The sequence below is a fragment of the Trichechus manatus genome, unplaced genomic scaffold (genome assembly GCF_000243295.1).
Source record: "Trichechus manatus latirostris isolate Lorelei unplaced genomic scaffold, TriManLat1.0 scaffold00048, whole genome shotgun sequence".
NCBI lineage: Eukaryota > Metazoa > Chordata > Mammalia > Sirenia > Trichechidae > Trichechus > Trichechus manatus.
Window position 1 is genome coordinate 8,164,120 of NW_004443984.1, and position 26,730 is coordinate 8,190,849.

The window sequence follows — 26,730 nt, forward strand, 5'->3', positions numbered from 1 at the left end:
CTAAGTGGGACTGTGATAGTACTGATGTAGGTGATTGGTGTGTGGACCGACAGGTGAGGCTGTGTGTGTGTGTGTGTGTGTGTGTGTGTGTGTGTATGCGTGTGCCTGTGCGTGCACATGCGCATCCATGCCTGGCTGCATGTATAGGCTTGTGGTGCTTGGAGAGGTCAAGGGAGGCCCTGTGCTGCCCCTTTGTCCTAGGGCTGCTGGTCACCCTGGTTGTGGCTGGTCCATTTTGGGGTCGCTGTTCCTCCTGGTTCCAAGTGCCTGCCTCAGACGGGTGCAGAGGAGGGTTGGGGGGATTCCTTTCCTAGGCCAAGATTTGGCAAAGTGGAAAAAAGCTGGGGTAGGTTCCAGAGCCCCCTTTATACAGCAGCTGTGTGCCCTTCGCCAGGCTCCTGCCTCCGGGGGCACAGGCTCCCCTGGTCAGAGGGACTCATAGGACCCACCTTTGGGGTGTGGAGGCAGTTGGGGCTCATGCATGTGAAACAGCTGGCATATAATAGGTGCTTGTTGAGCTATGAGGCTTGTGTCCAAGAGGCCTTCTCCTCTGAGGGGACTCTGGCCGAGGGCTGGGGTGGGAGGTGAGAGGGCTGCCCCCCTTTCTGGGGGCCTTGCCAGTTGTCAGGTGACAAGGAGAGCCTGAGCTGGGCCCAGAGTTTTCTGGTCAGCTGACTCTGAGGGGCAGCCCGGGCGGTGGGGCTGGGTTTTGTTTTGTGACCTTGGGCAAGTCCTAGCCTCTCTGGCTTCACATCCCTTGTCTGCAGAGTCAACCTTCCACATTAGGTGGCCCCGGGGCCCCCAGCCCTTCCTCCCCAGAAGACACCCCTTGCTGGTGGAGTCTGGTTTTTGTCACCTTCCTCCTTCCCCCTGGCCTCTGGACAGGAGGCAAGAGTTGTTTGTTGTCCCGACAACTGCTGGAGCCCCTCAGCCCCTAGCTGGGCAGGAAGGTGAGGCCACTCCAGCCCTCCCCAGCCTCTCCCACCCCAAGGTGCCCTCAAAGGGCAATGGGGCCGAGAATCTGGGAGGGGGCACTGTCCATACACTCTGCCTGAAGCTGGATCTGGGATTTGGGGGAGACAAAGTCTAGGGGTGCCCCCCGAATTCTGGGGGCTTGAGATCTTCCTCAGGCTCTGCTTTGGGGAACAGGGTATGCGCGTGTGTGTTGGGTGTGGAGGTAGGAGAGCCAACCCCTCTCAGATCTGCTACATTTGTCTCCTGGGTGGATAGGATGGAGGCAGGCTGCTGGGGCTGGGGGTTGGGAGGCTTCCTCTTGCTTACACTGTAAACACCCAGCACAGCCCTCACTCTTGTCTGGAAACACTCTAAACTGGTTTCAGCTGCACCCCTGCATCCCTGCTCTTATCCCGCACTGCTGCAGTCGCTGTCTCACCCACCTGTCCCAAGACCCGCACCCCCATGCTGGATTCCCACCCCTACCAACACCCCACAGCCCCGTCCTTGGCCCCTGCTCCTTTACCCCCACGCCCCTAATCCTGCCTCTTTTCCTTACTCCTTAAGCCCCGCACTTTCCCATATCCCTAATTTCCTGTCTTTCCCCCCAGTAATTCTGCCTGCTCTTGGGGCTCCCCAGCTGGGGTGAGGACCCCCAGTAGAGTAAGGAGATGGTGACAGTGCGTCAGGCATCCTTAGAAACAGGACCTGCTCCAGGTCCCTCTGGGAGAACAGGGGCAGGGTGGGGGTTGGCCTGATGTACTGAGCAAAGGGGGACTTTGAGGGTGTGAGAAGGGGTTGGCCCTCACCTGCTGCTCCTCTTGCTGTGTTTCAGGGTGGACAAGTCCTTTGCCCCTCGCCGGAGTGTGTGGTGAGTACTGGGGCCTCTCAGGAGGGGCTAGGTTGGCTTGACTGACCCCTTGGGAACACGCCCAATGCATTTTCATCCTCTACAGTGCCAGGCCACACCCCATCAACTCTCTGACCACCCTCTCCAGGCCATGGGGTGGGCAAGATCCTCTTACCACTTCTGTCCCCAAACATATTTTCCCACAGTTCTTTCTAGAGTTCAGCCTTGGAGTTAGGCAAATCAGTTTCAAATCTCAGCTCTGCCACTTCCCGTGTGACCTTCAGTAATTCAGCTAACCTCTCTGAGCCTCAGTTTTCTCATCTGTAAAATGGGAGTTAAAATACCTAGTTGGTCGAGTATAAAGTTGTAAAGGAGTCCCTGGGTGGTGCAAACTGTTAAGCGCTTGGCTGTTAACTGAAAGGTTGGTAGTTTGAGTCCATCCAGAGGTGCCTTGGAAGAAATGCCTGGTGACCTTTCAAAAAACAGCCATTGAAAACCCTATGGAGCACAGTTCTACTCTGACACATATGGGGTCAGCATGAGTCAAAATCAACTTGACAGCAGCTGGTCACTGGTTTGAAAGTTGTAAAACACAACACAACACAACAAAACCCAGGACCTGGCATATTGTAGGCTCTCACCACATGTGTTTCCTTCCTTTTTCTCTTCTCCATTCCTTCACATCTCCTGTGGCTCCTGCCTGGGCAGGGGGTGCCTTTCCATAGACCCGTACCCCGGTAGTCCCACCTATACCCGGCCCTCAGAAGCCCCTCACCAGCACCTCCTCCCGTTCCCTGTATCTGAGGCTGCCCTCTGCTTTGGAGGAGGAGGGGAAGAGGGAACGCATCTGCAGCTTCCCCAACACTGAGAGGTGGTAGGCGGAGGTATAGTCTCACCTCGGGATTTGCGGCACCCGCGATGCCCCTGCAGGCGGGCACCTCCTGGCTTCCCTGGCACCAGCGTCACACGGGCCCCAGCTGGCTGCTCCTGCTGCTGCTTCATCTCCAGCAGGCGAGCCCCCAACATCTCTGGCTCCTGCTTCCTGACCCTGCTGAGGGTTTCCTGGGGTCCCCAGGCCCTGCAAGGGCCTCCGGCTGATGGACCATCCTTTCTGGCACCATTGCCCTACCTGCCACCAGAGCCCTCCTGGGAAGCTGCACCTAGGGTGGGAGGCATGGCGGCGGGGGGTTGGGGGACAGGCTGAGCTCCAGGGCCTGCCTTTTAATTTTCCTTCGATGCTCGCTTTGTAGCCTGGGGCCAGTTACTCTCCCTCTCTGGGCCTTATCTCCTGGCCTGTGTCCAGTCAATCTGTAGGCATTCCTTCTGAGCCTATACTATGTGCAGATCAGTGTGCTATGCCCAGAGTGGCGTAAGGTAAGGGGAGGTAGAGACAGGCAAGGAAGCCATAGTCCTTCTTTCAAGGACTACAATAATAATATCAAAAATAACTACCACTAGCCAAGCACCTACTATGCACCAGGTATAGTAGGCACTGGTTTAGATGCTTGACATGCATCATCTCACATAACCTTTACCACATCCCTAAGTTAGGGACTATTATGTCTAGTTATACACAAGAACAATGAGGCACAGAGAGGTGAAGTGACTTGCCCAAGGTCACACAGCTAGTCAGTGGCTTAGCTGGGATTTGGACTGTGGTCTTCCAGACTGTGCAGAGCCCAGAGCCTCATCCACAGGGAGAGTCTGAGCTAGGATTCACTTGAGGGAAGACTTGTAGGCAGAGGGGTGATCCGAAGGCCCACTCTTGGGAGCCCTGTACCAAGAGTCAGAGACGAAGGCCCAGGATTGATAGTAACTGACCAGTTGTGTGACTTTGGGCAAATTCCTTTCCCTCTCTGAGCCTTAGTTGACATATCTATAAGTTAAACCAAAGCCAAACCTGCTGCTGTCGAGTCGATTCCGACTCATAGCGACCCTATAGGACAGAGTAGAACTGCCCCATAGAGTTTCCAAGGAGCAGCTGGTGGATTTGACCTGCTGACGTTTTGGTTAGCAGCCGTAGTTCTTAACCACTATGCCACCAGGGTTTCCATCTATAAATTAGGGGTCTGGAATCCCCAGGACATGCCGATTAGCCACAAGGCCTCGCCATACATCCTCCTAGCTGGAGCTCCTGTCCAAGGTGCTAACCCCTGGGCCCTCCCTTCCCAACTGTGGGTAGCCAGTTTGTTCAGCGCCAGCCTGAGGGTGGCATATAGTTGTTGTTGTGTGCTGACTAGTCAATGTGAACTCATAGTGACCTTATAGGACAGAGTAGAACTTCTCCATACGGTTTCCTAGGCTGTAATCTTTACAGGAGCAGATCGCCAAGTCTTTTCTCCCGTGGACCTGCAGATGGGTTCAAACCATCGACCTTTCGGTTAGAAGCTGAGCACTTCACTACTGTGCCACCAGGGCTCCTTGGCATATACTTAGTGCTTTGTAAGTGGTGGTCATTTTTACTATTAATTGTGATTTCCTGGCATTCAAGGCCTGTCCTCACCTCCCTGTCCAGCCTCCCCTGAGCTCTGTACTTCCGTTCAACAGGAATATGGCTGCCTTCAGCTGCCCCTCTATGCTTTTGCTCACACTGTCCCCTTGCCTTGATGTGCCCTCACCTCCCACCCCCACAAGCCCTCCCCACACCTCCAGCTGACCTGGATCAGCACTTGTTGAGTGTTTCCGTTCCCAGTCCCCATGTCCCATCCCTCTCTCCTTGGAGAGCCTCATCTGCTTATTGTGCCTGCAGAGCACACATTGGCACTCATTCCTGGGCTAATGCAAAGAGCATGGACTTTGAGTCTGACAAGCGTGGATTTGAATCTGACCTTGGGCATATCACTGCCCTCTCTGAGACCCGGTTGATCTCCATAGATACTTGTCATATTGTATATTTCAGTGAGTTGGACGTGTCCACATAACACTGTAGCAGGAGGCAGGTACTGACCTCCTTGAAAGCAGGGGTTGCTTGAATTACTTTAGTGCTGGATTTATTTCCCAACACAAGACCCATGAACGTCAGTTTTCTCATCTGTAAAATGGAGATCAAAATATCTATTTAATAGAGTCCCATAGGGTTTCCAAGGCTATAAATCTTTACAGAAGCAGACTGCCACATCTTTCTCCCACAGAGCAGCTAGTGGGTTCTAACTGCTGACCTTTTGGTTAGCAGCCGAGCACTTTAATCACTGCACCACCAGGGCTCCTTTTAATAGTCAGTAAAGTTGTAAAAAAGTGAGGGCTTACTCTTCTCATCTCTCTGTCTCCCATATGGTCTTGCATAGCTACCCATATCTAGTAGATGCTTAATGAATATTTGTAGAATTGAATTGGATATGTTCAGAGAGTGGAATGAGTGGAAGTAGGCTGAGAAGGCTTCCTGGAGGAGGCAAGATTTTCCCCCTTATTCTTTTTTTAAAGGATTAAAAGATTAAGGCTTGGATCAGGGGAGCAGTGAGGCCTGGTAGAGGCCAGACATGATCATGGCTGGATTCTCCTATCCTGTCCCCATCAACAGGTTGCAGTGGAGGGGATCAGAGCAAGCATGCAAATGTAAGAGGACGTGAGGCCCAGCAGGAGGGTTTGGGGCCTGTGGGACAGTGGATAACTCTGGTTCTGCAGCCCTAAGGGACCCAGAGTCCTGGGGTAAGGGCTGGACATTTAAGGTGGACTGTAGTGGGGGAGGAGGAGGTGGAAGGGTAGGGAAATGGCTGGCTGGACTTAGGGGGGCATCTGAAAATACCCAGGGGAAGAAGAGAGTTAACTTTGACCTTAAAGCTGGGAACCCGGGAGGAGGCAGGACCCAGTAAGTGTTGAGTGCCAGTTGGGCTGGGCATTTTACAATGTGGTCTCATCAAATCATGACAACACTCGACCCTGAAAAAACCAGTTGCTGTCAAGTTGATTCTGACTCATGGCAACCCCTCAGAGTAGAACTGCTCTGTTTTCAATGGCTGATTTTTCAGAAGTAGCTAGCCAGGCCTTTCTTCTGAGGTACTTCTGGGTGGACTCAAACCTCCAACCTTTTGGTAGCAGCCAAGTGCATTAACCGTTTGTACCACCCAGGGATTCTAAGTTGACCCTAGTGCCCCCATTTTACAGAGGCCAAAACCAAGGCTGAGAGAGGTGAAGGCTCCAAGCCGAATGTCATACCACTGGCAAGGGCTGGATTTGAATCCAACTGTTTTTCTTGCCATGGAAGGGGCCTTGGTTAGAGATGGGGACGCCACTGAAATGAGGGAAGTCTGGGTTATGGGGTGAGGGTGAAGAGGGAGAGTGAGATGAACCTGAATAGCCCCCCAAGTGGGGGTCACTGCCCAGCCCCATGTGTGCTGCTGGGAGAGCATGTCTGGTCGTTGAGACATCTCCTCTTGGCAATAAGGCTGCCAGTTACTCCCAGCTACAGAGCGCTTTCTCCATCCCAGATCCTGGATTATCTCATTCCATCCTCACACCAGGCTTACAAGGTGGAGACTGTTACCATCCATCCCCATCTTACAGATAAGGAAACTGAGGCTCAGGGAGGGGAAGGGCACGTAGTCAGTGAGTGGTGAGCCAGGACTGGCAGTGAGGTCGGCCTGATGCCTTTGCCCATGTCTTTAGCCCCTGCTATTCTAGATGCTGCTTGTGCCAAGTGGTGGGCCTGGGCAGGCAGCCCCTGTCCTCAGGCGGCTCCTCTCTGCAATCACTGAGCTGGAGACCCTGGGGGCCCATGTGCTTCTGCAGGAAACACTAGGCTGGCCTCATTAGTGGCTCTGAAATGCCAAGCGGGTACAGCCTGCTGGGCCTCCTCATCTATTATGCATCTGGTGGGCAGGCCCCCGGCGGGCAGCTGGCAGGGCGGTAGCAGCTGCTTCCTGAGCCTACACCTGCCACCATACTTCTGGGCCGAGATCCCCTACGGAAAATGCCAAGGCAGCTCCTGCCTCATCCCCCTGTGCCAGCCAGGGCGAGGGAGTCCCACTGGGGACAGAGGCATGGATGCTGGCCCCCAACTCATTATCAGGCCTGTGTCAGCAGCCACTTCTGGGAGAGACAGGGACCTCAGTTGAGCTGGGGGTCACTTGGGACAAGATGGGCAGGGGTGGGCTGAAATAGAATCTTAGATGCCAGGCTCCTGGCGACACAGGACCTCAGAGTGATAGAGTCGTGGTCATTTATTCATCATTCATTGATTAAGCCATAAGTAACTACTGAGTACCTGTGTATGCCGGGCACAGTTTTAGCTGCTGCAGGTTCAGTGGAAGATGAGACAGGTCCAGTCCCTATTCTCAGAGAGCTTGGTTTGGCCAGTACTTCACCCCTCTGAGCCTCAGTTTCCTCATCTGTAAAATGGGGAATGGGGAGACAGACTATAAGGAGATAGACAAGAAAATAAACTATGATGGCTGCTAGAATTTTAAAGCAAGGTTACATGCTAAAAAATGCTGGTCCTTACTTAGAGCTCACTGTGTGCTGGGCTGTGTTCCACAGCCCTTTCCATACACTGACGAATTTAATCCTCACAACAACGCTGTGTTTAGGGCTGAGGAAACTGAGGCACAGAGGTTAAGTAACCTGTTCAAGTCTCTTGGCAAAGCTGAGATTTGAACCTCAGCAGCTGAACTCCAGTTTGCCCATGACCCTGTGCTGTATGGCTGGAGAATGAAGGAGGAAAGGTAGTTAGGGAAGGCCTTTCTGAGGAGACGGCATATGAACTAAAATGTGAAGAATGAGAGGAGTCGGCCATGGGAAGAGCTGGGGGAGGAGGGGTGCATTCCAGGCAGAGGGAACAGCAGGTGCAAAGGTCCTGAGGCAGTAAAGAGCTTAGTGTGTCCCAGGAACAGCAAGGGGGCCACTGTGGCTAGAGGGATGAGAAAGAGCAAGGTTGGAGGTGGTCTGGAGAGGGGTCTTGCAGGCAGGGTAGGAGTTTGGATACAATGTCAGGGATTGACACACAGAACCATTAAGTCTGAGATTCCTGGCTTTGTAGAATCTTAGAATCAGAGAATTTGGGCCCCTGCAGTCTTTGAAGGTGGAAGACACCTTTGCGGTACCTCCGTTGGCCTCCCACTCAGCAAGGAACCCTAACCTTTAGTTCACGATTCCTTTGAGAGTTGGAAAAAGCCTTTGGGGGTGGACTGAGAAAAAATGCACCTTTATTTTCAGTGACTTCATAGACCTCTTGAAGCCCACCATCCCCAGGTAGAGTCTGCCATGACCTCTTGGCAGCTGGTTGACCAACCTTACCTTGCACACTCCCAGTGACAGGAGGCTCACTACCCTTGAAGTAGCCCATTTCATTGCTGGGCAGCTCAGATGGGTAGAAAAAGCTCTCCTTGCTTAGAACCAGCTGCCTGAGCCTAGGTGCACCCTCTGGCGCCTCCCACTCCCACAATGGCCTTCCAGAAATAAGGACGGAGATTATGTCTCTCCAGGTCTGCTCTTTCGGGGCTCAAGATTCCCTTATCCCAGCCCTCCCTGCCTCCCATCCTCCATTCAGCTCTAGTACAGGCCTTGAAGCCCTACCCCTTCAGTTGTCCCTCCCTACCTTCCTGGGGCCAGGTGATCCCCTTCTGGAAAAGGCCACCCCCTTAGGGTTTCTGGAAGGGGCCCCAGGCCACAGAGACACCTCCTCCAGAAAAGGACCCTCTAGCTTAAGGAGACATGAGAAAATCCCTTCCAGATAGGTTTTGGTCCTGGGACTGCCACTATTTTGCTGTGTGCTCTTGGGCAAGGGAGTCTCCATCTCTGGGCAATTTCTCCTACCCCCACCTTTGGCACAGTGAGGAGGCACTGATGGTCCCTGAGGGCTCTTGCTGTTCTGATGGAGTGTGATTCTGAGTCCCTGGTCTGGATGGCTATGCTAGCCCCTACATCCTGGCAGTGCTTGGGCTCAGGCCCTTTTTTCTGGGGTGGTGTATAGAAAGGCTTGAAAGGCTTGGGTTCAGCAGTCAGGCCCCTGAGTTCAGATACCAACTCTAATTTTCACCTACTTGCTGTGTGGTCTTGCCCTAGCTATTTTGCCTCTCTGAGCCTCAGTGTCCATATGATGGAAATAGCATTGCTTACCCCAAGGGGTCTTAGAATGAAATGAGATCCAGTGCGTACTCAGTGGCTGTTCTCCCCTCTCCCTGAGCGTTTGCATTTTAAGAGAAAAGTCTCATGAGACCAAAGAGAAACTCTGTTGTTGTTGTCAGGTGCCGTCAAGTCGGTTCCAACTCATAGCGACCCTATGCACCACAGAACGAAACACTGCCCGGTCCTAAGAGAAACTCTAGTGGTGGAAATTTAGGCACTGTGCTGGTTTGGTTGAGGAGAGGTGGTTAAGGAGAGAACTTTTCTAATATATCCAAACCCCATAAAGGCCCCCCTGAGCTCAAGGTCTTCCACAAGGCAGTCATTCATTCATTCATTTAGCAAATTAAATCAATAAATATTTAGTGGGGGTGCCCTCTGAGGGCCAATCCTGCTGGGCACTGGGGACATGGTGATGAAGATGGCAGATGAGGCCATTTTTCTCTAGGGGTTCACATTCTGGAGGGGGAATAAGGAACGAGGTGGTTCTTCTAATGGAGGTGATAAGTGCTGATCGGGGAGACATGGTTGTGGGGGCACTGAGAGCTCATAGTAGGACTCCTCCCCCACACCTGGGAATCAGGGGAGGCTTCCTGGAGGAGGTGATTCAGAAACTGAAACCCAAAGACCAAGTTGAAGTGGGCCAGGTGGACGCGTGTCTGTGGGTGTGGGTTGGAGTGGGGGCAGTGCCAAGAGAATGTTCCAGGAAGAGGGGGTGGTAGGTCAGCAGTGTGGAGGAGAAAAGCGTGTGGCGGCACGTGCTGGGCACAAGATAGGTGGGCCTGGCAGATGAAGGCAGGAGAGGGTTGTGTCCCTGCAAACCCCGTCAGAACTTCTGGTGGTGTCCTGGGAGGGCTCCAAACCCCCAAGCCACCATGAAGCAGAGACCTGCCAGGGCCCTTGATTGCCCACTCACCCTCCCAGTTCTAGGAACTCGCTCTGCATGTTGAATCAGTCCATAAGCATTTACTGAGCCCCGGTGCTGTGCTATTGGGACAGTGCTGTGCAAGCCCCGGAGCCCGAGCTCTGGCCCTGGACGGTGCTGTGTGACTTGGCCAGGTTGTTAACTTCTCTGGGTCTCAGTTTCCTTACCTATAAAATGAGGAAATAAAAGTACCTACCTCAAAGAATTGTTCTGGGGATTAAATGAGATCATGTACCCCCAGATCTACAGCCAGGGCCTGACACAGTGAGTGCCCCGTAGATGCCAGCTATTACTGTTACTGCTGTCGTTGTTGTTATGTGCTGAGCTCTGCAGAGTGTGCACAATTGGTCAGTGTGTGGACCCTGCCCTCTGATGCTCACCACCTGTGGGAGGTGAAACCTGCCTGCACATGAACATACCCCTGGCTGTGGGCACTGCCCTTGACGTTGGCCCTGAGTCAGACAGGCCTGGCGTTGAGTCCTGGCTGGTGACCGTGGGCAGCACTCACCCTGCTGCGCCTTGGTCTCTTCCTTGTGCAGGGGGGATGTTAATGGTCCCTCCTTCAAGGTGAGTGAGAGGCAGGGAGGAGGCCCGGTGTAACAGTGCAGCTGTTTCAGACCACGTGCCACAGGAGGGAGGAAACATTTTGGGCCCAGGTGACCGAGAGAACATCACTGCCCCACTCTGAGGCCCACTTCCTACCTGTAAAATGGGAAGATTGCTGTGATTGCTATGAAGATTGCTTTGAAATGCTGGGGTTGTAGTAGAGTCAGATGGTCTCTAAATTTTACCTGGTCCAAGTGTTTGCTGTGTAACCTTGGGCTAGAGATTTAACCTTTCTGAACTTCAGTTTCCACATCTGTAAACAGGGACAACAGTATTCACCTCATAGGATTCTTGCAAGGCTTCCGTTAGCCATTCGTTCACTCAGCAAATACTGAGTCCCTATCATGGGCCAGGTACTAGTCTAAGAATTAGGCTATAGCAGCGAACCCAGGGGACACAGTCTCTGGCCTCATGCTGGTTATGTTCCAGTGCAGGAAACAGACGTGCAACAAGCCAACAGACAAATAAGGCAATTTCTGATGTGTAATGGGTTGTGAGTGAGGGGGTGGCTGGGAAGAGGCTGCCTTTGCTAAGGGTGCCAGGGAGCGCCTTTTGAGACCTGAATGAGAAGGAGCCAGCATAGGAAGGGGGATCCAGGCACAGGGCAAAGCAAGTGTAAAAGCCTTGAGGCAGGAATAGGACTCCCCCACCTACCCTCATCCTGGAACATTCTAGATCATCTGGTCATAGGTGGAGGTGACTAAGAAGACAGGGGAGTTGGAAGCCCACCTTCTCTCATGTCAAAAACTGCTGCCCACAAGGCAGGCCCAGGAGGTGGGGGGTGGACATTGTGGACAGGCATGCCAAATGAGGGACACCAGGATTTGGGACATGGCTTGGGTTGGGCCTGGGGTGAGATGGGATGTGCAGGCAGAAGGGTGGGCCTCAGCGCTGTTGGAGCAGGCAGGGATGGAGCCCATACTGGGCACAGGTAGGGGGCCAGCCTGGTGCCCTCCTAGTTGGCCCCACCACCCAGAGGTGTCCCGGGATCTGGCAGAGAGACACTGGGCCTGGTTGGCTATTTTAGGAGAGGCTTGGGGTGGGAGTAGGAGTGGGCAGGGAGCAGGAGAATGCATGCTCGCTTTCCCTCTCACCCCAGCCAGCCTGGGCACTGGCCCCAGAATGCTTCCCAGGCCCAGCCCGCCCACGAGCACAGAAGTTCTTTGACATGACCCCCTACACGTGCATACATACACCCTACACACACATACATACTTTGCTTCTCACACTCACGGACTTAACCCTTGTTCAGACAGCTTTGTTATGAACATGTAGTTATATACACACATTTCATTCCTGCTGCAAATCATAACTGAGCACTAACTATCTGCCAGGCCCCCAACTGACCTAGTCCTAACCTGAGGAAGCTCCATTTCTAGTGGGAGAGACAGATTGTAATTTAATAAGCACACCATGAAACATGCCAATCAAACTGATAAATCGATGAAGGCCTGGGACAGGCTACAGGGAAAGCTTGTCACCCTGCCTGGGAAGGGGGCTCCGGAAAGATGGAATAGGAGTATTCCAGGTGAGGTGTGATGGAGGAGGACTGGGGAGTGTACCAGGCAGAGGGTACAGCATGTGCAAAGGCCTGGAGGAGGGAAGGAACACCACAGGCTTGAGGAGCTGAAAGGAAAGGGGCTGGCTGGAGAGGAGGTTGGAGAAATGGGGGTGGGGCAGACATGCAGGGCCCACAGGGAGGCAAGTGCATCTCCACTGGGAGCTGTTAGGCAGGCAGTGACGTGCTCAGATACAACACGCTCGCACACAAACCCACACACACCCCAGACACGAGCACTTTCTCTCCCACATACATTTTCATGTTCCTGCCAGGCCTCCCATCCACATTCTCACCCACAAATCACACGCACCCTCTCACATCCCCAGGCAGAGCTGCCGGAAACCTGAGCCTGGCTCCCAACAAAAGCAGTCAGGCATCTGCATCACCCCCTGCTGATTTGGCGGGGTGGGGCTTGGATGAGGGGCTGTCTGCCCAGGGCCACTTCCAGCCAGGATTGAACCTTGCTCACTCACACGCACAGACGCCCCACCCCCACGACCACTACTCGCGCGTGCGCGCACGTGCACACACACACACACACACACACACACACACACACACACACAGGGAAGGTGGCTTCTAGTTTAGGTAGGAAGCGCTTGTGCATGCCTTAGCATTGCATTCTCCCAGCAACCTGCAGGGAGGAGTTACCAACGCCATCTTACAGCTGAGGACACTGAGGCTCTGAGAGGTGGAGTGACTTGCCCCAGGTCCCACCCTAGTGCTTGGCACGGCCGAGATTTGAACTCAGATCTGTCTGACCTCCAGGTCTGTGTTCACGCACCCTTGCCACCCAACCAGACGCAGGCACACACAGGTGAGCTCATTACCTTTCCAGGCTCTGGCTGAGAAGCTGACATGCGACCTTCAACGCCAAGTTCTTCCAGAAACAGGTTGATCAACACAGAAAGTTATTTAGAGCACCAGGGACGGGCCTGGGCCAGCGCGTGCGCACCTGCCTGGTGACCTTGTGGTCTTGGGGGGTAGTGCCGGCGTGGGGCTGGGCACCTGCCAGCCAGCCGGGCTGGGGCAGCGCAGAGCATGGAGCTGGAGCTGGGAGCAGAGCCTGCGTTTATATTTGCAAGTGAGGCAGACAGCCCTGTCCTCGCACAGGCTGACCCCAGCTGGCCTGGCTCCTAGGACGGAACGGTTGAGGTCCCAGGGCACAGCCCTGTGTCCAGCTGCCTGAGCCGCTTCTGTCCTGCCGTCCCTCTTCCCTGACCCTCAGAGCAGGTTGCCTAATGCCTAACGTAGGGGAAAGGGCACCAGCTTTGCAGTCTTCCAGACTGAGTTTATGACCCAGCTCAGTCACCTCCTGGCTGGGGGACCTTGGCCACAGTGTTTAACCTCCCTCAGTGTCAGCTTCCCCTGCTTGGAATAAAACAAACAAAAAACAAAACCTTTGCCGTTGACTCACAGTAAGTGCTCAGGTTTTAAAGATCCTTAATGCTTTCTTCTGGTGACAAAAATAACAAATGCTCATTGTAAAAATCCAAATCATGTAGAAATATATGCCATAGAAGGTAGAAGTTTCTGCTCCCTGAGATATCCATGTGAACTTTTATATGTTAATTTTTACAAATGAGACTTTTCTCTTGCAACGTGCTTTTTTCACCTAACAGTATGCCTGAAAGCCCTTTCCTCGTCAGGACTAGAGACCCCTTTGTCATCGCTGCATAGTATTCCATGATTTGTATGCACCTGGATGGATTTAACCAGCCTCCTTTTAATGGAGGGGCCCTGGTGGCGCAGTGGTTAAGAGCTGGCTTGCTAACCAAAAAGTCGGCAGTTTGAATCCACCATCCGTTCCTTGGAAAACCTATGGGGCAGTTCTGCTCTGTCCTATAGGGTTGCTATGAGTTAGAATTGATGATGGCAACGGGTTTCTTTTAATGGATGTTGGCGTGGCTTCAGTTTCATCTGTTGCAAACCCTGCTCCAGTAAATGTCCTTTGTCCGTATATCTTTGTGCATTTGTGTGTTTCCAGATAATAAATGCCTAGAAGTGGAGTTGTTAGGCCAAAGAGTACACATATTTTAATCTTTAATAATAAAAAAAAAGTTGCCATCAGTTCTGACTCATTGCAACCCCATGTGTGTCAGAGTAGAACTGTGCTCCATAGCGTTCAATGGCTGATTTTTCAGAAGTAGATCACCAGGCCTTTCTTCTGAGATGCCTCTGGGTGGACTTGAACCTTCAACCTTTTGATGAGCAGCCAAGTGTGTTAACCAGTGCACCACTAGGGACTCTTTAATCTTTAATAGGAATGCCCACGAAGCCCTCCAGAGAAGTGGTAGCAATCTGTGGGCCCCCAGCAGATCTGTGAAAGTCCATTTCCTCAAAGTAACGGGAATTCATCCCCAGCTTCTCCCTGCGGCCACAGGGATCCTAGAATCATCAGGAGGTGTAGAATCCCAAACGGGGAGGTGCCTTGGAGGTCATCTAGTCCAGTCCCCCTCCTCCCTCTGCTCCCCTCACCCCAGAATCTTCTCCACTACACCTGACAGGCTCACCCTGCCTTTCTCTGCTTGACAGGGAGCTTAGTACCTTACCCAGCTGGCTGTCCTCATGTTGGGCAGCTCTAGTTATTACCCTGTTTCTTGTGTTGAACTCTAGTCTACCTTCTCACAAAGAAGGAAGAAAGGAGGAGAAGTAGGGAAGGCCAATAAGTGCTCATAGTTAATGTTTATCAAGCACTTTACACGTATGAACTCATTTCATCCTGATGACAACCCTCGGAGGCCGTCACCGCTGTTATCCCCATTTTACACATGTGAAAACTGAGACTCAGAGAGGTTAAGTAAGTTACCCAAGCTCGTACAGCTGTTAAGTAGCAGAGCCAGGATTTGAACTCAGGCAGTCTGGCTCCAGACACTATCTCTGACACTATACTGCCTCTCCAGGCAGGACCCTGTAATTTATAGAACACCTACTGTATACTCAGCTCTGGGCTACTCAGATTGTACCTGTAATACCTAATTTATTCCACACAATAACCTTGCAAAGGAGGTATTACTATCCCATTTTGCAGATGGGGAAACCAAGGCTCAGAGAAGTGAAATGACATGGAGGAATCTAAGGCCCCCTCCGCAGGCCCCGCCAGGTGCAGGGTAAGCCCCCCCGGGTTTCTCTTTCCACCAGTCCTTGTTGGACTCTGTTCCCAGTTTCTCATCCTCCCATCCACTCTCCTGTATAGTCATCTCATCTGAGTCTGCTTCCAGTGGAGAAACTGAGGCTTGGGGAGGTTATGGTGACATAATCACAGATACATGGGGATTTAGAGGCAGAGCTGGGGATTATCCCTGTCACCTTTAGTAAGGAGATGGTGACCTTGTCCCTCTTCAGGGGGCTTTGCCTTGGCCTAGCCCACCTGGGGAGTCACAAGAGCAGGAATTTCTGCTCACCAGCCTGGTCTGGGTCCCCATGAGGCAGCAAACTGAAGCTCCAACCCCTGCTGGGGCCGTGCCGAGAAGAAGCGATGGACAAAGCCAGGCCTCAGGGCTGGTGAGTTCTTCTCCTGGGCAGTGAAGCCAGAGGAGCCCCTGGAACAGTCAGAAAATAGGGCGGATATCCCGGGGCTTTCTTTTGAGGTGGGGGAAGGCTTGGCTCAGACGCCAAGCCCCAGTGCCGTTGTCTGGCGTGAGCAGGCGTCAGCACATTAGTCCTGAATGAATGGCTGAGTGTAGGAATGAAGGGCAGACGGGGGAGTGGGTGAATGAGTGAGCAATCAAGCGAAGGAATGCCTGGAGTTCAGAGAAGGGCCCCCTGGGCTGCAGAGGCCGGGGAAGGACAATAAGACTAATCGGGGGGCGGGCAGTGTAGGCGGCTGTAATGTGGTGTGTGGGCATTGGGTGCTGGGAAGTTTGTTGGCTGTGGGCTCTGGCCTGCCTCTTCTCTGGGTCATCAGGCTGGGGGCAGCATATTCCAGGCCCATCAATGGGTAGTGTCCTGTGCCACTGGGGCAAGGTGTAGAGCAGCTGATTCTGAGCCTCGGGTTGGAACCTTGGGCCAGTCACTATCCCTGTCCAGGCTTCAGTTGTTCCTCCTGTAGAATGGGGATAGTGTTACCTGCCTTACCTGGCCTCCCTTGTAAGGCTGTTGAGAAGGTCTATGGTGAAGGCAGTTTGTAAAGTGCCAGGTTAGGTAAACAGATGTTGTTATTACCTGAGCAGGAAGAGGCCCATGGCTAGGTCCTCTCTGTCACCCCACCTCCCTTCCCCCAATGCAGGGTAGGAATCCACATTTACATTCACAGGGAGGGGAGGGTCAGGGTTAAGCCATAGCAGGTCAAGGGCTACCCGGGCAGGGGAGGCGATAGGCAGGTAAGCAGGTGGATGGGAGGCCTGGTGCCCAGGTGCTACGTCCCTGGGTGGGGGCTGGTCCTATGACCTTCTCTTGGGGCTGCCAACTCGTTGTTTGCTCAGGAGGCTGCCGCCCGGCCCAGCTCCAGGATCCAGGTGTCTCGGCACCCAGCTAGCATGGGGTGAGGGTGTGGGCCTTACGTGCCACCTTCCTGCTCAGCCCACTCTGCCTCCTCTCCTCCCACCCCCAGGGGACCGGCAAGCTCTACCACTTGCTAGCTATAAGACCTCTGGCCCATCTGGTCACCTCTGAGCCTCTGCTTCCTTATCTCTGAAATGGGGTGATAATAACAGCGGCCTCTCTTGGCTTGTTGTTGTAAGGATTAAGTGACATCACAGTGCTTGGCTTAACAGTTGCTCCTCACCTCCATGCCCTCCCTCTCCAGTCCTGGCAGAGGTCAAAGGAGATTGGGCCCGTGTCTATGTCTGGCCACCTGGGTCCCTGGTGAGACCACGGAGGAGGGGCCCCCCGCTGCCCCTGGCCACCTTCCTGGCACCTTGGCAGGGGCAGGGACAGGCAAGCAAGGGGGAGGGCAATGCCGGGTGTTTGAGCTCTGGAGACAATGGGCCACTGTGGCCCCAGGGGAGGAGGCAGTTCCGGGGTGGCTACTTGGCTCTGGTTTCAGGGGATTAATGTCCCCTCGGACCCAATACCTATGGCTGGGAGACTCAGGCTCTGGCAGCCCCCCAGCCCCATCCCCTCTCTTAGGGGGTGGGGGTCCCCAGGAATAGCCCTCTGCAACCCCCTTCTCACTTTGAAGTCTGTGCCCCCTCCCCCACTAGCCCCATGTGAATCACCAGTTGGCCTCATGGAGGCCTGGAGACTGAGAGGACCCAGACCTTGGCCTCCCCCTCCTGACCTCTGGTGACCAGCGCTGGGCTGGCCTGAACCCCTCAGACCCCTTGTCCTGTGATAGCCCCCCACAAATCCTTCTCAGCTCTACTTCCACTGGCTAGCTGAGCCCCTCCTCTGCCCTGCCACCAACCACATCTGGTTTCTCAACTTTCCTGTATGTCAGGCGGGTGGTCCTCAGGGTGATTCCTCCTCCTGTTCTGGCTGTCGCTCCAGGGTACATCACCTGTCCAGCTCACATTCTCCATGTCACAGTCTGCCTGTCCTGGTGGTCATATGTCATCTGCCCTGGCCACCAGGGCTTCATCCGTGTAAGCTGACTTTTAACGCATGAGTAGTTCACCAGGCAGAAAAGAAGGAAAGGGGAGCCCTCGGCAGAGGGAACAGCCTGTGCAAAGGCTCAGCAGTGGGCAGTAATGTGGCTGGGGTGGGAAACTGCCTGCAGCCTAGTGAGGCCAGGACAGGCGGGCTGAGGCAGGACAGGAAGCCAGGAGGTATGGAGACCAGGCTGTGGAATCAGCAGGGGCCAGACCCGCCTGGGGACCTTCATCTAGAGCAGCTCTCTCTGATGGCTTGAGTGCCAAGTCCTACCTACAGGACAGCCAGCCACCTCTCTGGTGCACTGAGAAGGGTTGGGTTCTCCAGGACAGCAGCAATAATAATAGTAATAATAATAGCAAACACTTTCATGGCGCTTTTTCTATGGCTCACAGCAATCCTATGAGCTGGGTACATTGTCTCTCATTTTGCAGATGAGAGAAGACAGGACCCTCCAGCTGGTTAACAGGTGGGAGGCAACCCAGGGAGGCATCTGGTGACTGTCCTTTGTTTCCCCTATGTCCCCCACAATGCATGCTTTCTGTAGAGTATGGAGCCCCCCCGAAATGCCCCCCACCCCATGTGGCATATAGAGCCCTGGACTGGTGGAGGGCTTGAGTTCTAGTCACTGATCTATGCCCACCTTGCTGGGTAACCTCTCTGAGCCTCAGTTTGCCCTTCTGGGAATTGGGGATCCTAACAACTACCTTATCTCCCACGCCAGTTCCGGTGAGAATCCCAGGAGTGAGCAGATTAAGAGGGCCTTTGAAAAGTACAAAGAGCTTCACTCACGACTGTGCGATTATTATTGTTACCTCAGTAAGGAGATAGGGGAGGGGAGGAGGAACAGTGACAGTTGCCAAGAAAGCCGGCAGCTGTCAGCAGCGCTTCCGGCCCATCCCACTCAGCTCCAGGAGCTGGGGCACTGGGCCCTTCCTCTATACCTCTGCCTCACTCTTTCTTTGGGAGAGGTGGGTACTCTGAGAGGGAGGGGGCTGGGGCAAGCTGGCTTGTAGCCACGCACCCGTATGGGGTGAAGGTGACCCAGGAATGTGCCTGGCCCGAACTCCAGGTTGGCTCCGGCTTCCTGTGTGACCTTGGGCAAGTCACCTCCTCTCTGGCTGCCACCTTATCATGTGTGAGAGGAGGCAGTGGCTGGGCATCTAGACCAGATGGGGCAGGGTTGGAGCTAGACCAAGGGAAGACCCTTGGCAGTGGCTGCAGGGGCCAGGGGCTTTGATGAGGAGGCCACTGGGGGTGGGAGGCTAGCTGACAGAAGAGCCTGTGTTGAGGGCAGCCGTGATGTATGTAGTGGAAAGAACCCTGGGCTGGAGTTCAAGCCTCGGCACTGCCCTTCCCCTGGTGTTGACCTTGGGCTTGTCACCTAATCTCTGCGAGCCTCAGTTTTCTCATCTGGAAAACAAGGTTGATAATAGTCCAACCTCACAAAGCTGCTGTGGTTGAAGGAGACAATGCCTGTGTAAACTGTAAAGTGGTGTGCAGATATGACTATGCTCATGACAGGGGAAGGGAAAAGAGGAGAGGGTTCCCCATGTCCCAGCACGCTTCAGCGCCTCTCATCTGCTTTGTGCAGAGAGAATGCAAAGCATCTTAAGCTGAGCCAGGTGAGAGTGTTAGGAAGGTTTTCAGAGAAGTGGGGAGGGGGCAGAGACTTGGGGGACCCCATGTGAATGAAATCTTGGAAACCAGGAGGAGCTAGAGTGGGACAGGAGAGAGGGGAGGGACAGAGAACTTGCATGATGAGGAAGGAAAATGACCTAGTTGAGGGAGGTCTGCAGAGGCCAGAGGCAGAAAGGGAGAGGAGAGGTGGGCTAGAAAGATGGGGAGGAAGTGGGTGAGAGGTGAGGATGAATGAGATGGAAGAGAAGGAGGTGGGGTCAGAGGAGGATGGAGAGGTGGAGAGGGAGGTGAGAGGCTGAGATCATTCATTTCTTCAAAGTATTGAGCACCTACCATTCACCAAGAGGCAGTGTAGTATAGTGTGAGGGGCACAGCATCTAGAGCCAGATGGTTGGGGGTTCAAATCCTCAGTCTTCCACTTACTGCTGGTGTGACCTTGGACAAGTCACTCAATCTCGCTGTGTTTTAGTTCCTTCATCTGAAAACTGAGGACTAAATGACTTAATATAAGTAGAGTAGTTTGAGCAGAGCCTGCACATAGTAAGCTGTATATCAGCGTTGGTTGCTATTGCTTTGTTAATATAATTATTACTTCCCCGACATGTTGGGGGTTGGGAAGGATCTGTTGGGTTGAGTCCACAGGGTTGGCCATCCGTGTTCTGAAGTTAAGATCTTGGGCTTTGGAGTTGAGAAATCTGGATTCAGATACCTTCTCTGCCTCATTATATAACCTTGGGCAAGCTACTGCACCTTTCTGAGCTCAGTTTCCTCATCTGTAAAATGGGCACAGTTTATGAACACCTATCTCATCGAGGAGCTGTAAGGATAAACTAAGATCACACAAGGCACAAGGTGAGCCGTACCTTTTGTTATACCGTCCTCATAGCCCTTCAGGGCCGGGGATGGACAGGGCAGCCAGGGCCTGGGGCCTCCAGTTTGTAACTCTCTTCCCCTGCCCTTTAGGGCCGCATTAGTGGCTTTTTAGGTGGAGTTGCCTAAGGGGAGGCGCTGGGCATTACCTGTGAGGGGTGGGGCTCTGGCCAACCAGGAACTGGAGAGCTGAGGGCCCTCTGACAGGGTCCCAGAGGAACGCTCCTCTGCCCTCTATCCTGGTAGGGCTCTTGCCTGAATGAGATGGACACCTGAACATGGGGAAACTGAGGCTGAGAGGTTCTGGGAAGGGAGCTTGTTAGAGAGCTACTGCCTGGCTGGTCTGCAGTGGCTATTGTCTGAGCCTGGGGACATGAGGAGGGCAGACTGGAGGGCACTACCCAAGTGGCTTAGTCACATCCAACAGCCTCACTCAGCAGCCAGGGCCACACCAAAACAGCAGTTCCCACCGGCAAGTGGAACCAGTGTCCCCTAGGCTTCAGCCCCAGGATTTACTGCTCTCCATCCCACTGACCCTGTCCCTGCTCGGTCAAGGTCATGGGCTTTAAATTCCAGCTCTGCCACCCACTTGCTTGGGGCAGTGGTTTCACCTCTCTGAGCCTCATTTTCTCTATCTGTAAAAATGGGGATAAATAATACCAACCTTGGAGTCCCCGGGTGGTGCAAATGGTTAACATGCTTACCTGCTAACTGAAAGATTAGAGGTTTGAGTCCACCCGGAAGTGCCTCTGAAGACAGGTCTGGGCATCTATTTCTGAAAAACCAGCCATTGGAAACCCTATGGACCACAGTTCTACTCTGACACACATGGGGTCACCATGAGTTGGAATTGACTTGACAGCAACTGGATTTTCCCAGCACTGTAGTGACCAAAAAAAAAAACCCAAACCTGTTGCCATGGAGTGGTTTCCAACTTATAGCAACCCTGTAGGACAGAGTAGAACTGCCCCAGAGGGTTTCCAAGGAGTGGCTGGTAGATTCGAACTGCTGACTTTTGCTTAGCAGCTGAGCTCTTGACCACTGCGTGTATATAATACGCTTGCCACAGCTCATAGTAGGTCTCAACAAAGAGGCCCCATGGGAACCTCATTGGAATTTGCCTGGACCATTCCTTTGGGCTTCTTCTAGTCCCGTCTCCTTCTCTCTGCCCATGTCAGTACACCTTGCAATCTGCTGGAACCTATTTAGGCCATTCTCTTACTCACAAACCTTCAATGACTCCCTACTGCCAACCTTCATTCATTCACTCATTCAACGAAAATTTAATGAGACTCTACTAAGGAAGCCAAAGTTTACCATGAATGAATGAATGAACCAAGGTATTCATTGAGTGAATACTGACTAGCTACCAGACTGTGTGATGGATTATTTGGGAAACTGAGGCTGAGAAGGGCTGTGTCACTGATTCAAGGTCATACAGCTGTTAAGTGTCTTGGGAATACCTCCCACACACTGATGTCATGACCACCATATCCATCCTTCTAGGTCTAGCACCACCCAGTGCAAACCACCCCTCGCCCACCTTTTAAGATGCCAGTGCCCTGGGAGGTGGGGACACATCTGTGCCTACAGCAGGACTGTGGGTTGGTTTCTCTGGGCCATTTCTCCTACTGGCATAGCTGGGCTGAGGGGAGTCAGGAGGGGGTTCAGAGCTTCCTCAAGGTCTCCTTCCTGGGCTAGGATCCCTCTAGCCCTACCCCTTCTTGGGGTGTGGCAGTCCCAGCTCGACCTGACTCAAGCCTGCCCATGGGCTGCTGAGGATCATCTGGCAGTCCTGAGTGACTCACCCTCTGAGGACCAGCCTCTTTCAATGGGACCGGGGTGGGGGTGCAGCCACATTAGGGTACAGCTGCGTCAGGTTGGCCCTAGGCAGCGGCGGAAGCAGGGCCTGTTCCCCCAGCCCCAGGCTCCCTGCCTATCAGGAACCACTAGGCACTTCCTTTCCCTGACCCAGGGGTGGCCTCCTAGGCAGTCTTCTAGGGCAGCGGGAGCTGACTTCACCCTCACCAGACCTGCTTCCTTTCCTCAGGGGCATGGGTGTGGGTAGAGGCCAGGCTTGGAGTCAGACAGGTCTTGCTCAGAAGCTGGCTCTGCCTCTGACCAGCTGTGTGACCTCTACGTGCATCTGGAAAGTGGGAATACCAACATGGTGAGGAGTCTGTGCCCTCAGGCCTGGAAAGACCGGCTTGGCGGAGGGCCTGGCACATAGTAGGCCCAGTGAGTGTCAATTATGTTACTAACGAGCAGCAGCCCAAGTGACCTCATTGCCCCAAGACTGCCATCTCCCTGAAGGCTCAGGTAGGGAGCCATGGAGGCTGGGGCACCCAGCTCAGTCCAGAGGTCATGGCTCAGCCCTCCACAGCAGTTCTCACTGCCCCCTGCCTCAGTGTACCCCTCTTGAGAATGGGCTGCAGACGTCCTCTTGGCTGGAGTGTGCTTTTATTTTTTTTATTTGTAGGAGTATGCTTTTGTTGTTGTTAACTGCTATCAAGTCGACCCCTGACTCATGGGGACCCCATGCACAAGGACCGTTGTGATCCATAGGGATTTCACTGGCTGATTTTCAGAAGTAGATCGCCAGGCCTTTCTTCTCTGTCTTAGTCTGGAAGCTCTGCCGAAACCTGTTCAGCATTATAGCAACATACAAGCCTCCACTGACAGTCAGGTGGTGGCTGCACATGAGATGTATTGGCTGAGAATCAAACCTGGGTCTCCCAAATGGAAAGCAAGAAGTCTACCACTGAACCACTACTGCCCCGGAGGTGTGCTTTAGGGAGGCCTAACGGAGAGACTGGGGAGAGACCCCATCCATATCTCTGATTTCCGGGGAGACAGAGCCTTGTTTGGCAGCCCTGTTCGGGAGGCCCCTCCTCTCCCTCCTAGGGAACTCAGGAGCCTCTCCTCCATGAGTTCTGTCATCCCTCACTTCCCTCAACTCTGAGAGTGACTTTTTTCCCCACATTCCCAAATCTACTGACTTGGGGCTCTCCCTGACCTCAGACTCCTTTTCTCTTCCAGGAGGAGTGATGGGCAGAACCAGCGCTTCCCTCAGGCACTAGACCTGCCACAAGTGGACTTAGCTCCCTCCCACACTGCTTCACTCTACCCTAAGGTAAGTGCCACTTCCCCACGGCCCTTGATCTGGGATACCCCCCACTCCCACCTCCACCCCTGCTCAGGGCTGGGAGATGCCTCATAATAACTACTGGGCAGAGGTGGAATGTTCAGGTAGATGCTCCTTGGGATTTATCTCCCCAGGGGGATACCTCTCCTGACCCCTGGGTGAGCCTGGTACAGTCTCAGAGGTTGAACTAGGGTCTATAGAACTATTTTGGGGAGGTCTTAGGCCTAAGCAAAACCACTCTGGGAATCAAGTGGCTAACCAGCTATTCTTTATTGTCTTCATTATCAACATCACCATTCGTTTCCTCATCTGTCAGTCATTATACCCACTTCACAGGGCTATTGTGAGGATTAAATGAAAAAGTGCCGAAAAAGCACCTGGCACAGGGTAAGAGCCCTATAAATGAGGCTATTGTTGTCCCTATCATCAAAATCAAATGTTGGCCCAGCACCTGCCTTGTGCTGAACTTTGTGCGGGGTACTGAGGAGCCAAAACCAGTCTGACACAGTCCCTGCCCTCAAGAAGCCATAGTCCAGTTAAAAGATAAATAACTAAACAACTTATGCAGAGTGTCAAATACCAGTCATAACCACTAGCATTTATTGAGATTTCTTATGTGCTAGGTGGGGTACTTAATGCTTTACATGGATTATCTCATTTCATCCTCAAACCATAAGTACTATACAATAGCTACTGTTATTAGTTCCATTTTTCAAATGAGAAAATTGAGGCTCAGAGAGGTTATTTGCCCAAAGTCACTCAGCTAGGATGTGGTGGGGCTAAGGCTGGTACGCAGGCTGTCTGGCCAGAGAGGTCTTACAGCCTTTCTAATGAAGAAGGTAATATAAGCCCTCACTTTTGCAGTATACCTTACAGTTTATAAAGCATGTCTGTTAGTCCTTTCATCAAACCTTAGTTGGCAGGCATTCTAGAGATGAGGATCTAAATGCTCAGAGAGGTGAAGTGTTTCTCCCAAGGTCCCACCACCAGGAAATAGTAGAGGCAAGATTTGCCGGGCTCTTCCCCCACAGCTCTGGCTTGGAACAAGGGCCAGGCACCTCTCTTAGGCTGGGAAGGCAGATGGCCAAGGAATGGTAGTCATGTAGAGAATCACTACCTCCAAGGGGGACTCAGGTGGGGGTCCTGAGGGCAGCAGCAGGGGGTTCCTGAGACCCTCTCCTGCTCTCCGTGCCTGGGCAACAGTCCAAGACTGGGCCACGTGGATCCTGGGGCTTGTCAGGAAGGAAAGAATCAGTGGCAGCCTCTCACTCTGAGCAGCTGGGTTCATACGTGAGGCTCCCAGTCCCTCTCCCCCTAAGCATCCTGGGAGTGGGCCTGGGTTCTGGCCAAGGGCTGTGTGCCCTTGGGCCATTGCTTCCCCTCCCTGGGCCTCAGTCTTTAGGAAAATGAGGGTCAGAGCAGCCTGCTGCCCTGGGTCCTGCCTGCTCACACAGCCTGGGGCTGGCCTTCTTGGAGCAGCACTGAGCTGCCTCACCTTGGGCTTCCTGGCCTCCTCCCAGTCTGGCTAGAAACCTCCATTTGTGCCAGCACAGCCCAGACGGTGGGCTCCAAGCAGCTCCATCCCGATGGCGCACCCCAACCCCAGAATCAAGACATAGTCTGCGGGTTATCTTCCTTTGAAAGGAGAGGAAACGGGCCCAGAGAGACTGACTTGTGTGGCTCCCCAGTAAGCCAGTGGTGGGGCTGGGGTAACCCAAGCCTGTGACACATTCTCCGCCTACCTCTCCCACCCCCACCCCCAACGCTGTGTACATTTATAATATATACGGAACCAGTCTGAAGGGCACGTGACCCAGCTACCAACTCCCTGTGCCCATGAGCCCTGCCCCTCTCTGGGCCTCAATTTCCTTATCTGTAAAATGGGGATGATCATTCCTTCTCCATCCACCTTGCCAGCTTGCAGTCATGTGGTGATTGGGAAAGTACGTGAGAAAGTAGAAATTAGGAAGCTGAACTGTTATCAGTATCATTAAGTTCCCAGGGCTGGACAGAACACCCAGAAGGGACAGTCTCTTCCTGCTGGGAAGCCACATGGGTACACAGAAACTGAGCTATTCAGAACCTTCCCCCTCCCCGTCCTGGGGTTTCTCCACTCAAAAATTCAGAAATCTGCACATGTACTCACACAGACTACCCATACCTATGCACATGGACACAGTCACTGACATAGAACACAGACACGTCTGTACATACATCAGAGATTTGCACGTGTGCACACCCAAGTATCTACAGACTCATAATTAAAAACACACAAATACACATACCCAGGCATTCCCATATGCACCGAGACACAATATGTTCATGCACACACAGTCACATCCACAGGCTCAAGTCACATACACATACACGTACGTGTGCACACCCTCCACTCCGCCTTGCACACAGACATCTCCACTGATGCGTGTAGGTCTCCCCTCCCCCAGGGGCAGTGTGGGAATGGATGTTTCTCTGGCTGCATTTTGATAGGTGCCTGGAAGTGCTCAGGCCTGGAAGTGGCTGCGTAAATCAATATTTGCTGCTGTTAATTATTAAAAGCTACACCATGTCTGGAACACACATCTCTGGAGTTCCCACTGGCTCCCTGGACCCAAACCTGACCCAGGGCCAGATCTGGGGAGAAGGGGAGGCACAGTGCCTTCCCTCCAGGAGCCCTTGGCCCTGGGGACGGAGGGTGGTGGACAGCTGCTGGTAGTTCTTTCAGGAAGCTGCGAGAGGTTTGACACTCAGTTGATGACCCTGCCCTTGCAGGGTCCAAAACAGCTGGTGTTGACTTGACCACAGCTCAGGACGCACTTGCTGTGTTCCCAACATCTGTCTGGGGGAGGGGATGGCAAGGCCTCACCCTGCCCATGCTGTACAGTGGCTTTTCCAGGCCAGGGACACATTTCAAGGTCAGCTGGAAGGGTCTGAAGAGGTTTTACGTTTTACAGGTGGGGAAACTGAGGTTCAGAGAGGGGGACAGGGACTCAAGGCCAATCAGCAAGTTGTAGCAAGGCCAGAGCTAGAACCCACATGTCCTGACCTCAGATTGAACCCTTTCCTCCACATCATAGGGCCTTGGCAGCAGGGGCAGGGAGGAAACCGGCCAGTCACTGTCAGCTCCAGACCTCTCCCTGGATTGCCGGTTCAGCCCTTTCCTAGCTGTGTGGGCAAGATATTTCACCTGTTGGAATCGGTTTTCACATCTGTAAGAAGGGGATGATACTGGTACCTCCTGGGTTGTGGTAAGAGGGTTACCTGAGATGAGACATGCAAAGGGCCCAGCATTAAATAGATGCTCCGGAAAAGCCGTGTGTCTCTAAGGAAACTCCCTCCTCTTTCTGGCCAGCTTCACGCCCATCTCGAGAACCCCGCCCTTGAGGCCCTGAGGGGGCGTACCCTGAGTCTGGGAGAACAGAGAAGGCGGGGTGGGGGGCGCGCTGGGTAGAGCCTGAGGGTCCCAGGGTGTCCCGTGCGCCGCAGGGTACAGCGAGCCGCAAGAGCGCGCAGGCGCAGTGTCCGGGGGCTGCGGGCGGGCCTCACTGGTGGGCGCGGCCTCCCGTGTCCCCGCCCCCGGCTCTCCGCAACCC

The 26,730-nt window shown here is 53.5% G+C and overlaps 1 protein-coding gene across 4 annotated transcripts in view; it reads left to right on the forward strand.

Moving 5' to 3' along the window:
* Positions 1-1,790: 1,790 nt before the first annotated feature.
* RAP1GAP (RAP1 GTPase activating protein) overlaps positions 1,791-26,730 on the forward strand; it is a 53,017-nt gene continuing 28,077 nt past the window's right edge. For all 4 annotated transcript variants that reach the window (XM_023732016.1, XM_004377155.2, XM_004377156.3 and 1 more), the window contains exons 1-2: positions 1,791-1,825; positions 23,035-23,128. The gene's annotated coding sequence lies outside the window, so the exon portion shown is untranslated. The remainder of the gene's footprint in view (positions 1,826-23,034; positions 23,129-26,730) is intronic.